Source organism: Anomaloglossus baeobatrachus, chromosome 4 (assembly GCF_048569485.1).
Source record: "Anomaloglossus baeobatrachus isolate aAnoBae1 chromosome 4, aAnoBae1.hap1, whole genome shotgun sequence".
Taxonomy (NCBI): domain Eukaryota; kingdom Metazoa; phylum Chordata; class Amphibia; order Anura; family Aromobatidae; genus Anomaloglossus; species Anomaloglossus baeobatrachus.
In genome coordinates, this window is record NC_134356.1 from 161869480 (window position 1) to 161882813 (window position 13334).

General features: G+C 46.0%; 1 protein-coding gene across 2 annotated transcripts in view; it reads right to left on the minus strand.

The window, feature by feature from the left end:
* Positions 1–13334, minus strand: part of LOC142303305 (RUN and FYVE domain-containing protein 1-like) — a 341419-nt gene that overhangs the window by 237531 nt on the left and 90554 nt on the right. The gene's annotated exons all lie outside the window — the stretch shown is intronic.

A 13334-nucleotide genomic window follows, 5' to 3' on the forward strand; every position in this document is an offset into this window, starting at 1 on the left:
ACGCAACGATTTATCATGCGATCGCACCCACCCCCGGAGTTTGTGCATCACGGGCAATTCATTGCCCGTGGCGCACAAAGTCGTTAAACCCCCGTCACACGTACTTACCTCCCTAACAACCTCACTGTGGGCGGCGAACATCCTCTTCCTGAAGGGGGAGGAATGTTCGGCGTCACAGCGACGTCACACAGCAGACGCCCAATAGAAGCGGAGGGGCGGAGATGAGCGGGCCGTAACATTCCGCCCACCTCCTTCCTTCCTCATTGCCGGCGGGACGCAGGTAAGTTGTTGTTCGCCGTTCCCGGGGTGTCACACGTAGCGATGTGTGCTGCCACGGGAACGACGAACAACCAGCGCGCAGAAGGAGGAACGACATTATGGAAAGGAACAATGTGTCAACGAGCAACGATAAGGTGAGTATTTTTGCTCGTTAACAGTCGTTCGGCGCGGTCACACGGTATGACATCTCTAACGATGCCGGATGTGCGTCACCAATTCCGTGACCCTGACGACATATCGCACGATATATCGTATCGTGTAACGCCGCCTTTAGTGCCTGCAGCGAGGGGGAGAGGGGGGGAAAGAGGACTACAAGTAAGTCGAATCACAGCAATGCTAGGAGGGATAGAAGAGGAAGAGAAGGAAAAAAAAAAAAAAAAAAAAAGAGTAAATGGGAAAGAGATAAGCAAAATAGGGAAGAAAGGGAAAGAAGGGATTGGAAAGGGGAGTTAAGAAAAGAAATGCCAGAGCCTATGCACAAAGTTAGGCCAAGTTCTCACTCCTAGGTTCAGAATGATAACAGGCAGAGGTCCCTTAAACTGCAAAGGGATCTTTCCCCCAAGAAAAAGAATTGTATGTGAGACAAGTTGCCCTACGTGGAGTATGTCTTTTAAGGCGACATCATAAAACTCAACAGGACGACCAGACGGTAAAATAATTATAAAACAAGCAGACGTCACCGGTATAGAGAATACAAAACCAAGTCGCAGGTCCTGTTTTGAGCACTTAGTGAGTTTAACAAGGTTAAGTTGTGTGGGATGAAGGCAAGTCAGCTTATAAACACACAATGCTAAGGGATTATTAGATTAAAAATCATATCGCCGCCTCTCCAAACTACAATAAAACAATATGAACACCGAACATAACGAATTTTAACGTGAGGAAAGCGATTCTCCACACGCTCTATGTAAATACCATGTACAGTGGGTCCGGAAAGTATTCAGACCCCTTTAAATTTTTCACTGTTTCATTGCAGCCATTTGGTAAAATTCAAAAAGTTCTTTTTCCCATTAATGTACACTCTGCACCCCATCTTGACAGAAAAAAAAACAACAAAACAAAATGTAGAAATTTTTGCAAATTTATTAAACAAGAAAAACTGAAATATCACATGGTCATAAGTATTCAGACCCTTTGCTTAGTATTGAGTAGAAGCACCCTTTTGAGCTAGTACAGCCATGAGTCTTCTTGGAAATGATGCAACAAGTTTCTGGATCCTCTGCCATTCTTTCTTGCAGATCCTCTCTAGTTCTGTCGTGTTGGATGATAAAGGTTGGTGGACAGCCATTTTCCGGTCTCTCCAGAGATGTTCAATTGGGTTTAGGTCAGGGCTCTGGCTGGGCCAGACAAGAATGGTCACAGAATTGTTCTGAAGCCACTCCTTTGTTATTTTACGTGTGTGCTTAGGGTCATTGTCTTGTTGGGAGGTGAACTTTCGGCCAAGTCTGAGGTCCAGATCCCTCCGGAAGAGGTTTTCTCCCAGGATATCTCTGCACTTGGCCGCATTAATCTTTCTTTCAATTGCAACCAGTCGTCTTGTCCCTGCAGTTGACAATCATGTTTCACCGTTAGGACTGTATTGTGCAGGTGATGAGCAGTGCCTGTTTTTTTCTCCACACATACCGCTTAGAATTATCACCAAAAAGTTCTATGTTCAACTCATCAGACCAGAGAATCTTATTTCTCATAGTCTGGGAGTGCTTCATGTATTTTTTTTGCAAACTGTGTTCGGGCTTTCATATGTCTTGCACTGAGGAGAGGCTTCGGTCGGGCCACTCTGCCATAAAGGCCCAACTGGAGTACTGCAGAAATTCTTTTGTAACATTGGCCAGATCTGTGCTTTGACACAATTCTGTCTCTGAGCTCCTTGGGCAGTTCCTTTGACCTCATTATTCTCATTTGGTCTGACATGCACTGTGAGGTCTTATATCAGGGGTGGGGAACTTCCGGCCCACGATGACTTTTTCTGCGGCCCCCGTGCACATTTCCAGGAACCGCTTTTGCTGGCCGCCAGGCCTTTAAATCCCAGTGCGTGATGTGAGGAAGCGCACGCACTCTGGGTAGAAGCTAGAATGTGCGGGCTCCTTCCACATTCTGATAACAGCCCGTACATTGTAACAGACTTACTACTGAAGACGCTAGTATGTACGGGCTCCTTCCGGAACATGACTGCAGCCCGTACATTCTAGGCTCTGCTAGCGTGCTCAGGGCTTATCTTGTGGGTGGGGTAAGCAGCGCGCTGCGCTCCTGTCACAGAGGAAGAGTTGCAACAGATTTACCGGCCTTCCTGCTGTACATGCCTCCCGTTCCTGTGCTGAGTGACTCCTCCTCCCCCCTCCCCAGTACTATAAGTCCACAATCCATCGCTTGCCCCCCTGCACTCCCACGTCCAGTGCTGTGTACCCCCTCAGTGCTGTGTGTACCCCCTCAGTGCTGTGTACCCCGTGCTGTCTCCTAGTGCTGTCCGTGCCGCCTCCTCGTGCTCTCCATGCCCCAGCTCCTCCTGGGATGTACATGGCCCGAAGCTCTCCTGGGATGTACAGTGCAGACCAAAGGTTTGGACACACCTTCTCATTCAAAAGAGTTTTCTTAATTTTCATGACTGAAAATTGTAGATTCACATTGAAGGCATCAAAACTATGAATTTAAGCCCTGCTTTACATGTTACGATTCAGCATAAGATATCGTATGCGATCGTAAACCGCCCCCATCGTATGTGCGGCATGTTCAAATTGTTGAAAATGTCGCACAAACGAATCTTTCCCGTCACACGTACTTACCCGTCCATACGACCTCAATCTGAGGGGCGAACATCCACTTTCTGGAGTGGGAGGGGACGTTCGGCGTCACAGTGACGTCACCCGGCAGCCGGCAATAGAAGCGGAGGGGTGGAGGTGAGCGGGACGTAAACATCCCGCCCATCCCCTTCCTTCTGCATAGCCGGCCGGGAGCCGCAGGACGCAGGTATGATCTGTTCATCGTTCCCAGGGTGTCACACACTGCGATGTGTGCTACCCCCGGATACGATGAACAACCTGACGTTCAATTTTAAGGAATAGAAACGACGTGCATGCGATGAACGTTATACCGTTCAATCAGCAAATCGCACGTAGCTGTTACATGCTTCAATTGTAACTTACAATGCCGAATGTGCGTCACTTACGACGTGACCCCGCCGACACATCGTAAGATATATGGTAGCGTGGTAAAGCGTGTAAATGTGGAATGAAATAATTAACAAAAAAAAGTGTAAAGCAACTGAAAAATATGTCCTATATTCTAGGTTCTTCAAAGTAGCCACCTTTTGCTTTGATTACTGCTTTGCACACTCTTGGCATTCTCTTGATGAGCTTCAAGAGGTAGTCATCGGAAATGGTTTTCACTTCAAGGTGTGCCCTGTCAGGTTTAATATAGGGTGTTTCTTGCCTATAAATGGGGTTGGGCCCCATCAGTTGTGTTGTGCAGATGTCTGGTGGATACACAGCTGAATGTCCTACTGAAAAGACTGTTAGAATTTGTAATTATGGCAAGAAAAAAGCAGCTAAGTAAAGAAAAACGAGTGGCCATCATTACTTTAAGAAATGAATGTCAGTCAGTCCGAAAAATTGGGAAAACTTTGAAAAAGTGTCCCCAAGTAGCAGTGGCAAAAAAACCATCAAACGCTACAAGGAAACTGGCTCACATGAGGACCGCCCCAGGAAAGGAAGACCAAGAGTCACCTCTGCTGCGGAGAATAAGTTTATCCGTGTCACCAGCCTCGGAATTCGCAGGTTAACAGCAGCTCAGATTAGAGACCAGGTCAATATCCACACAGTTCTAGCAGCAGACACATCTCTAGTACAAATGTTAAGAGGAGACTTTGTGCAGCAGGCCTTCATGGTAAAATAGCTGCTAGGAAACCACTGCTAAGGACAGGCCAACAAGCAGAAGAGACTTGTTTGGGCTACAGAACACAAGGAATGGACATTAGACCAGTGGAAATCTGTGCTTTGGTCTGAGGAGTCCAAATTTGAGATCTTTGTATCCAACCATTGTGTCTTTGTGCGACGCAGAAAAGGTAAACTGATGGACTCTGCATGCCTGGTTCCCACCGTGAAGCATGGAGGAGGAGGTGTGATAGTGTGGGGGTTGCTTGTGACACGGTTGGGGATTTATTAAAAATTGAAAGCATACTGACAGCATCTTGCAGCGGCATGCTATTCCATCCGGTTTGGGGTTAGTTGGACCATCATTTATTTTTCAACAGGACAATGACCCCAAACACACCTCCAGGCTGTGGTAAGGGCTATTTGACTAAGGAGGAAGTGATGGGGTACTACGCCAGATGACCTGGCCTGAACCAAATCGAGATGGTGTGGGGGTGAGCTGGACCGCAAAGTGAAGGCAAAAAGGAGTTTGTGACGCACATCCGGCTTCATTAACGAGATCGCAGTGTGTGACACTTTTGAGCACCTTAAAACGATCGCAAAAGAGGTCAAAATAGCCTTGCCGCGGAGAGGTCGTCCTGAAACAAAAAATTGTTTTCTGCTTATTAGCGATGTTGTTCCTCGTTCCTGCGGCACCACACATCGCTGTGTGTGACACCGCAAGAGCGACAAACAACTCCTTACCTGCCTTCACCGGCAAAGCGGAAAGGTGGTGAACGAGAAGTTACGTCCCGCTCACCTCCGCTCCTCCGCTCCTATTGGACGCCTGCTGTGTGATAATGTTCGCTACGGCAGCGATCACCACATATCGGCCGTATGACGGGGCGGGTGCTATCGCGCTTGACATCGCCAGCAAATGCTAGCGATGTCGCAGCGTGTAAAGCCCGCTTAATTGTTTGACTAAATATAGCAGGGTCAAGTTGATAAATTTGGTGCGGCCCCCGAATGTTGGTGGAAAATTCAAAATGGCCCCGGCAGTAAAAAGGTTCCTCACCTCTGTCATATATAGACAGGTATGTGCCTTTTTTAAATAAAGTCCTGTCAATTTAATTAAAACACAGCTGGAGTCCAATGAAGGGAGTAGAACATCTCAAGGAGGGTCACAAGGAAATGGACAACATGTGACTTAAATATGAGTGTCTGAGCAAAGGGTCTGAATACTTATGACCATGTGATATTTCAGTTTTTCTTGTTTAATAAATTTGCAAAAATTTCTACATTTCTGTTTTTTTCTGTCAAGATGGGGTGCAGAGTGTACATTAATGAGAAAAAAAAATGAACTTTTTGAATTTACAAATGGCTGTACCCACTGTATAAGGCTGGAAACACATCTATGCGAGTAAAATCGGTCCGACTGGGCTGAAAAATACTCGGCTGATTTTAGTTCACGTTAGGTGCGAGTGCAATGCAACTGCGATGCTTTTTGCTCGCGTGTGTGTCGCGTTTGCGATGCTAGTTTCATGCAACATCTTAATTATATAAAAGCTATTACACATGTGTCATTTAATTTACCTTTGGGAATGTGATGTCACATTCATTTGTTGAATATTTAATGAGCGAAGTTACTGCCACACTCGCAAATGTGAACGCTGGTGCGCGTGTGAGATCCTACTTTTAATCCCCTTCCATAGGAAATCATTGGGACAAATGGTGCGAGAAACTCGCAAAAAAGCAGCATGCTGCGATTTTTTTTCTCAGTCCAATTTGGACTGAGAGAAAAAAAAAAAAAAAAAAAAAAAATCGCAGATGAGAGCTGAATCATTCACTAACATGTGTCCGATTACAATGCGAGTTTTTCTCGCATTGCTCTACTGCGAGAAACTCACAAGTGAGAAGCAGCCCTAATTCAACTAAACTGCGGCGATCAATAACAATTGGCTAAGCCCAAGACGCTGTGCTATGGTCAGGAATCTCAGATCACAGCAGTCTCTGAGGTGTAAGTAACGTGAACTTGCACAGCCATTCATTGTTCGTTCATATGTGGCGGACAGGAGGTTGTCTCTCCCTCTGCAGTAGAACTGGGCATCTGTGAGTGACACTCAGTCCTGCAGGGTGAATGGATTCACTGGCCAGTCAGTGATGACAAAATCATGGAAATTCATGCCATTTAAAAAGGCCCGAACACAAAGGCCTGCTGAGTACGGACCTGAAGTTGGAAGGGGAATCCCCAGGTATATGAGATAATCCTCTCCCTCAGGGTGTTCAGAAGTGGTCTCAGTGCTCTCCGCTTCAATAATGTCACTCTGGACAGGCCTGCTAAGAAGTGAACTTGTGCACCATTAAAGTCCATCGGACCTTTAGTGCAGGCTTGTTTCATGATTTCTTCCTTCAGGTCGCAAAAATGGATCCAGCAGATGACAGTATGAAAGGATAACGACCTTAGCAAAAAAGGAGGGAGAAAAGATAATATGAGAGCTGGGCTGAGGTCGTTATCCTTTCATTGGGTCTCTGAGCCTATTTTGCCTGCCATATATCTGGTACAACATGTGAGTGGTGGTTATTTCTAACACTCACATTTTTTCGGTTCAAAAGGTTGTTTTGAGCCTTGACAGCCCCTTACGCAGTGGTTACTGTAGGAGACGGGTGCTGCTCTAAGCCCAACGTTTAGTATTTAAAGTCCCCCTGCATTGTATGAGGGGGCGTGACGTTTTGCACTACTCACTAATGTTTTTTCTTTATCAGCGAGTATCTGCGCATGCGCTGGCTACGTCACAGTCTGATGTTTGCGCTTCAAGCATGCGTTCCACGGTGCGACCCGGAAGTGTGGGAGGGTTGGCACTGTTGCGGCGTCACACGTAGGCGGCCTAGCAGGGATTTAAAAGATGGCGGGCGCATCGTAGCAGTGCGCAGTGTTTTGAAGGCCCGCTGCTGCCGTCCGTTGGGTCCCTGCTAGCATATTTTCTAGCGGTTTGCATGGTAAGCTGATCCTTTACTATAAGTACCTTATTTTGTTTGTTTGTTTATATTTCACAGCATGTCCTGTCCAGTCCTTGTGTACAAGGACCGACACCTGATATAGACTCCCCTGACGATTACCTATGTAAGAAATGCGTTGGGAGAACAGGGACATCAGGACCTCAATCCTAGTTAAGGGGACCATATGATAAGTCCATTATAGGACCATTGTGACGCCCAGGAGGTTATGAGGATCCTATAGGCTGGAAGTGGAGTTTATATGTGTTTTTGGTTTTAAGATAACTTCTGTGAAGTAAGGATCTCCTGCTTCCTTTTAAGGAATTCTATTAAAAGTTATATTTTATTATTTTGTACCCCAGATTGCTATTCTGTTATTTACGTTTATCCTGAGTGTGGTACAGTACCAGTGGCTATTTATATACCATTTGTACACAGCCAAACCTGACACGGATTGTCCACAATTTCACTGCAACCACAGAATTATCTGTGTGTGTGTGTGTGCGTGTGAGACAGGGACTTTAATCAAATAGCCCTTACACAGCCTGGAGGTGTGTTTGGGGTCATTGTCCTGTTGAAAAATAAATTATGGTCCAACTAAAACGCAAATCAGATAGAATAACACACCGCTGCAAGATGCTGTGGTAGCCATGCTGGTTCTGTATGCCTTCAATTTTGAATAAATCCCCAACAGTGTCACCAGCAAAGCACCCCCACACCATCACATCTCCTCCTCCATGCTTCACGGTGAGAACCAGCCATGTAGAGTCCATCTGTTCACCTTTTCTACAAAGACACAGTGGTTGGATCCAAAGAGCTCAAATTTGGACTCACCAGACCAAAGCACAGATTGCCACTAGTCTAATGTCCATTCCTTGTGTTCTTTAGCTCAAACAAGTCTCTTCTGCTTGTTGCCTGTTCTTAGCAGTGGTTTCCTAGCAGCTATTTTACCATGAAGGCCTGCTGCACAAAGTCTCCTTTTTAACAGATGTTCTCAAGATGAGAGGGTGTGTGCAAACCTTTGGTCTGTACTAATATATTATCTTACTCTCTTACATATTTACTACAGAGTTTTTTTGTGTTCTAAAGTTGTATTCCAATAAATATATTTTATCTAAATATCTTGATTATTGTATCACAAAAATGATTACATGTCTGATGTTCACATTGCTCTACAATACATTTTTCACTTAAATATAAGCAATATACTAAATGTTATTTAGTATGTATGTTTTTGTTGAAAACTGTTTTTTGCCACTTATATAACACTATGTAATACACTATGTAAGTGGCAAAAACAGTTTTCAACAAAAACATACTAAATAACATTTGTGCAGTCTATGAATTTGTTGTAAGAAATAGAATTGCCTCCATCAGATCCTCCTTCGCAGATGACCTCAAATCTGACCTAATAATTTTAAGGCTAGAGAACAACCTCTCTACAGTAACTTGGGTTGGAGGCAAAGCCGTAACCACATGGGCAACATCTCTAACAATTTCCGGGTATAAAGGATTTGCCTCATGCACAGTCAGTTTTGATGAACGGTTGAAGTTTTCTATTTCTTTGAGAGCAAGTGAAAAATGTTGCTGAAATCTGGTCAATCTGCTGCTATGGGAGACGGAGTGAAATCTTTTTCCTTGTGGCAACGCTTTGCCTGCTCCACGTCATCCAAATACTTGTCAAAGTTAAACTCATCTGATGAGGATGACGATATGGCAGCAGTAGCACTGTCAGCACCCAAGTCCTATTGCGCCTGCCAGTCCTGTAGCCACTCATCCTAACTGCTACCTCAGTCACAACTTCTTTTCCTTTAGTAAGCTGTTGATCATCAAGTAGTATACGATGACTTGGGTTCACAAACAGTTGCCAGACGAATTTTATTTTCCAATAGCTGTGTCTCTCTTCGTTTCATTGAAGCAGAAAAGCCATCTGCGATTAAACCTCATCTTTGGGACAGGCAAAATAGCAAGTTCTTTCACTCCCTTATGAAAATGCCAGGAGTTAAATACTCAACTTGTAATTTTGTATTCATGGTAAATGGGTGATTAAGCAATTCCTTCAATTCAGCCACCTGTGTCCATTGACCTTCATTTAAAAGGTTACTTGAGGGTTCACCATATCTATAAGAAACAATTTTAGTTCAAGCAATCGCTCAGTCATTAAATAAGTGCTGCCTCACCGAGTGGTTTGATCAATAATTGCCCCTTTCCCAGCACGTCTCTTCAAGATGGAATCAATTTTAGGGGTTCTGGCGGCAATCACCAACTTCCTCACTTTTCCAATTAGATTTCTAGAATGTCCGCCCAGTTTCACACATCCGGCTTTTTGCCGCTTTGGCGGATGCGGCGCACGCCAGTACAGTACGATACAGTACAGTGGCAGCGCCACAACTTCCGGATCACATGCTCCGGTCACATGACAGCATGTGACCGGAGTTTGTCGCGCTGCTACTGTACTGTATACACTGTACTGGAGTGCGCCGCATCCGTCAAACCGGCGAAAAGCCGGATGTGTGAAACAGAGGGTCCCTCTTGCAGATTCTCTCTTATTGCCAGCTGCAGCGTGTGTACAACACAGCGCATGTGATGAATATGAAAGTGTTTTGAAGCAGCTTCAACAAGATCATCTAATCCTAAAGTATCATTTTGCTGTTCTTCGGTTGTAATATCTGCTTCTTCCTCAGTTACATGAGCAGCACTGTGGCCTCACACATACTGAATCCTACATTTTCTCCTAGCTGTTGCTGATCACTCACATTCATCAGTTTAATTGTACTTATGTTTGAAGCATTGTCCGTTACAATAGCAAGAACCTGTTCTTTGAGTTCATAATCTTGCAGAGCTTTTTCCACTAAGGCCTGGAGAAACTGGCCGGTGTGATGAGATTTAGTATCTTTTACTGCCACTATCTTGGTAACAATTGCTTTCTTACCACAAACATATCGAACATTGATGGCAAAATAATTCAGTGAAATGCAGTGACTCTGGGCATCCCAGCAAAGGAAATAGGTTTCAAGATAGGACATTCAGACACATCGTTTTGTGAGGATCCGTTTTTGGGCTCAAAACAAATCCTCACAAAAAATGAGCATGTCAGATTGTGTGGTGTTTTTCTAATCTGATTTTGCTGTCGAAAGCATTATCTATGAGCTCAAAAACCTTTCAGGTGATGCTGTTTTTTAAAAAGCTGATCTGCTTTTGCAGGTGAAAAATGTATCCTCAAAAACCGCTGCAACAACGCTGTGTGTGAATGTAGCCTTAGATCAGGAATAGAACAGCCATTTATAGGACATTTCATAACTTTCCCAAATTCCTATGAAAAAATATTCAGCACATTCTGCATTGAACTACTGTCCCCAATTTATTATATATTTTAGGAGTCGGAGTCTGTGCATTTTATATCGACTCCGACTCCACGACTCAGACTCCGACTCCACAGCCCTGGTTTCGAGAACTCCTGTGTAAAAAGCAGCAGGCAAGAATTCACCTGAAGACTCTGCATAGAGGGAAGGAGGAAGTCCCTAACCTGTGGCTCTACTACATTGCAGCGTAAATGCAGCATTTTAAGGGGTGGGGAAAGGATGAGGCATACGATGCAGGTAAATTGGTGAAGACTCTTATCAAATGGAGATACCCAGTGGCTTTTGTGGACACAGGCTACTATTCCAAAAACAGACCTTCATACCAAACATTGGCACTACTATATAGGGCAGGGGTGGGTAACCTTTTTTCAGCTGGGGGCCATTTGGACATCTGGAAACTTCTAGCAACCTTTGGGGGCTGCGCAAAATTATCAATGTAAAACTGACCCTGCTATATTTGGTCAAACAATTAATTAACTCGGCTGTACTGTGGTGGCCGGAGCTGCTTCTCTGTGGTGTGGCTGTTATGTTTGATGATACTAATCATGTTTCTTCTCACAGCTGCTTTTTCAGGTTTGTTTCGGTCTGCAGCACAGTCAACTCCTTGTGATAATAAGATTGGTAAACCATATACATCACATAACGGACGCTCTATATACATCACAGGAGATGCTGAAGGCATATACATCGCATAGGAGACTCTGGGACTGCTGTATATACATCACAGGAGACACTGGGGGCACATACATCACATGAGAGGCTAGGGACATATACGTATGCCCCCAGCCCCTCCTGTGATGGAAATGCCCCCTGCCCCTCCTGTGTTGTGTATGCCCCCAGTGTCTCCTGTGATGTATATGCCCCCAGCATCTCCAATGTTATATATAAGTCACAGGAGACGCTGAAGCATACACATCACAGGAGACGATGGAGGCAAACACAAGAGGGGCTGAGGGGGCATACACATCACACGAGGGGCTGGGGGCACAGAAATCACAAGAGGGGCTGAGGGCTCAAACATCACTGAGGGCACAGACATCACAAGAGTGGCTGGGGGGCACAGACATCACAAGAGGGGCTGGGGAGGAACACAGACATCACTGGGAGGACTTTGGGCACTGACAGCACTTTCAGAGCACAGACATCACTACTAAGGGCAAGGACATCACTGGGGGAAAACAACACTGGTGGTGATACACAGCAGTGGGAGGGCACGGGGGTGGGGGGGGGGCTGCACACAGTACTTGCAGAGCCCTGACATCACTGGGGGGGGGGGGGGGGGACACAAACCTGGTGTTATACACAGCATGGGTGGGGGGGGGAGGGGTTGGGAGGATAGCACTGAGCGTTGCACACAACGCTAGGGGGTGGTACACAGAACGCACAGAGGGCAGGTGCCGGACACACAGCCTTGGAGAGCAGGGGCAGGCACACCGCTCCGGAGGGCAGAGGGGCGGGCGCACCGCTCCGGAGGGCAGAGGGGCAGGCACACCGCTCCGGAGGGCAGAGGGGCAGGCACACCGCTCCGGAGGGCAGAGGGGCAGGCACACACCAGTCAGCATGCCGACACTGGACAGCGGGAGAGCCCATTGGTTCGCACAAGCAGCACATGTGGTGATTTAAAGGGCCGGTGGCCCCAGGACTGCCGCCCCCAGGAATCTGCCCAGGGGCCACATAAAAAGGTCGGGAGGTTCCCCACCCCCTCACCGATGACGTTTGGTATTAGACGACTTTTATATCAGGCCAGGAAATTATTGGCTTATCACTGGTTGGATCCGGCTCCTCCGGCTATAGGAGATCTTAGAGAGAGAGTTAACGCGATACTTCAGTTGGAGAGGGGAGTATAACTTAAAAGAAATGCATTGAAGAAATTCTATAAAATTTGGGGGTCATGGCTGTATGGTCCGGTTATTTCCTCCTCAGCGCTGCTACAGGACTGTATGGGGAACGAGATCCTTATCCTCAACTGTTTAATGGTGTATCGAGGCAGGGTGGAATTACATATCTGGAATGTATATGGTTGCTGAAAATTATGTGGGGTATTTTATGTCAGGGGTAGAGTATTATACTGAATTGGAATGGATAAATCGCGACCTGTATGGCTGTTTGGTATGAACTGCAGGTGCACTTTTTACTGTATCACTTAGGTGCTGTTTTTGTGACTGGTTGGTTCTGTTCCTTTTTTCTGTATTGTGTTTGCGGGGAAAATGACTATTTGTGTTATGTAACCATGTTGGTTAATTAATAAAAATGAACCGGATTTAAAAAAAAAAAAAAAAAAAGTTTGTCAGAAATTTTTGGATGTCGCCATCTCTTCAAGTAGTCGAGGAGCCAGATGGTGACGGGGATGGCTTCCTGCTTTTTCTGCCCATATCTTCTCCCAAGGCTATATTGCTACACAGGGTGTAGGGAGGCTCTCCCGGTGTTACAGTAAAAGCTATGGGGTATTAATGCTCAGCTCTATCCTCTGATGCAAGAGGACACAGGTGGTTAAAACTCTGGGAGTCAGTATGCTCAGGTAAGGCTACTGATAGGCGATTCACTGCCTTCCAAGTTAGTGCACAGGTATGTTGCAGTTTGATTGCGGAATCCCCCTGTACCCTCTGCAGTCACAGAATAGTCCGTCTCAGCAGTGCCCCTTGTGGCAGTGATCCAGCCACAGACGGCAGAAACAACCAGGCGCCAGCCGCTTAAAACTCCCATTTCTCCATTCCCGCAGGCCACCAGGATCCTGATCCGCTGCAGAGTGTGCCTGCCTGGGACACAGGTCACCCCATATCAGCTGTCTACCACACCCAACATTCAGTGGTACCTTCTGATGGATCCAAAGACTTCAGGCCCCGGGTGACACAGG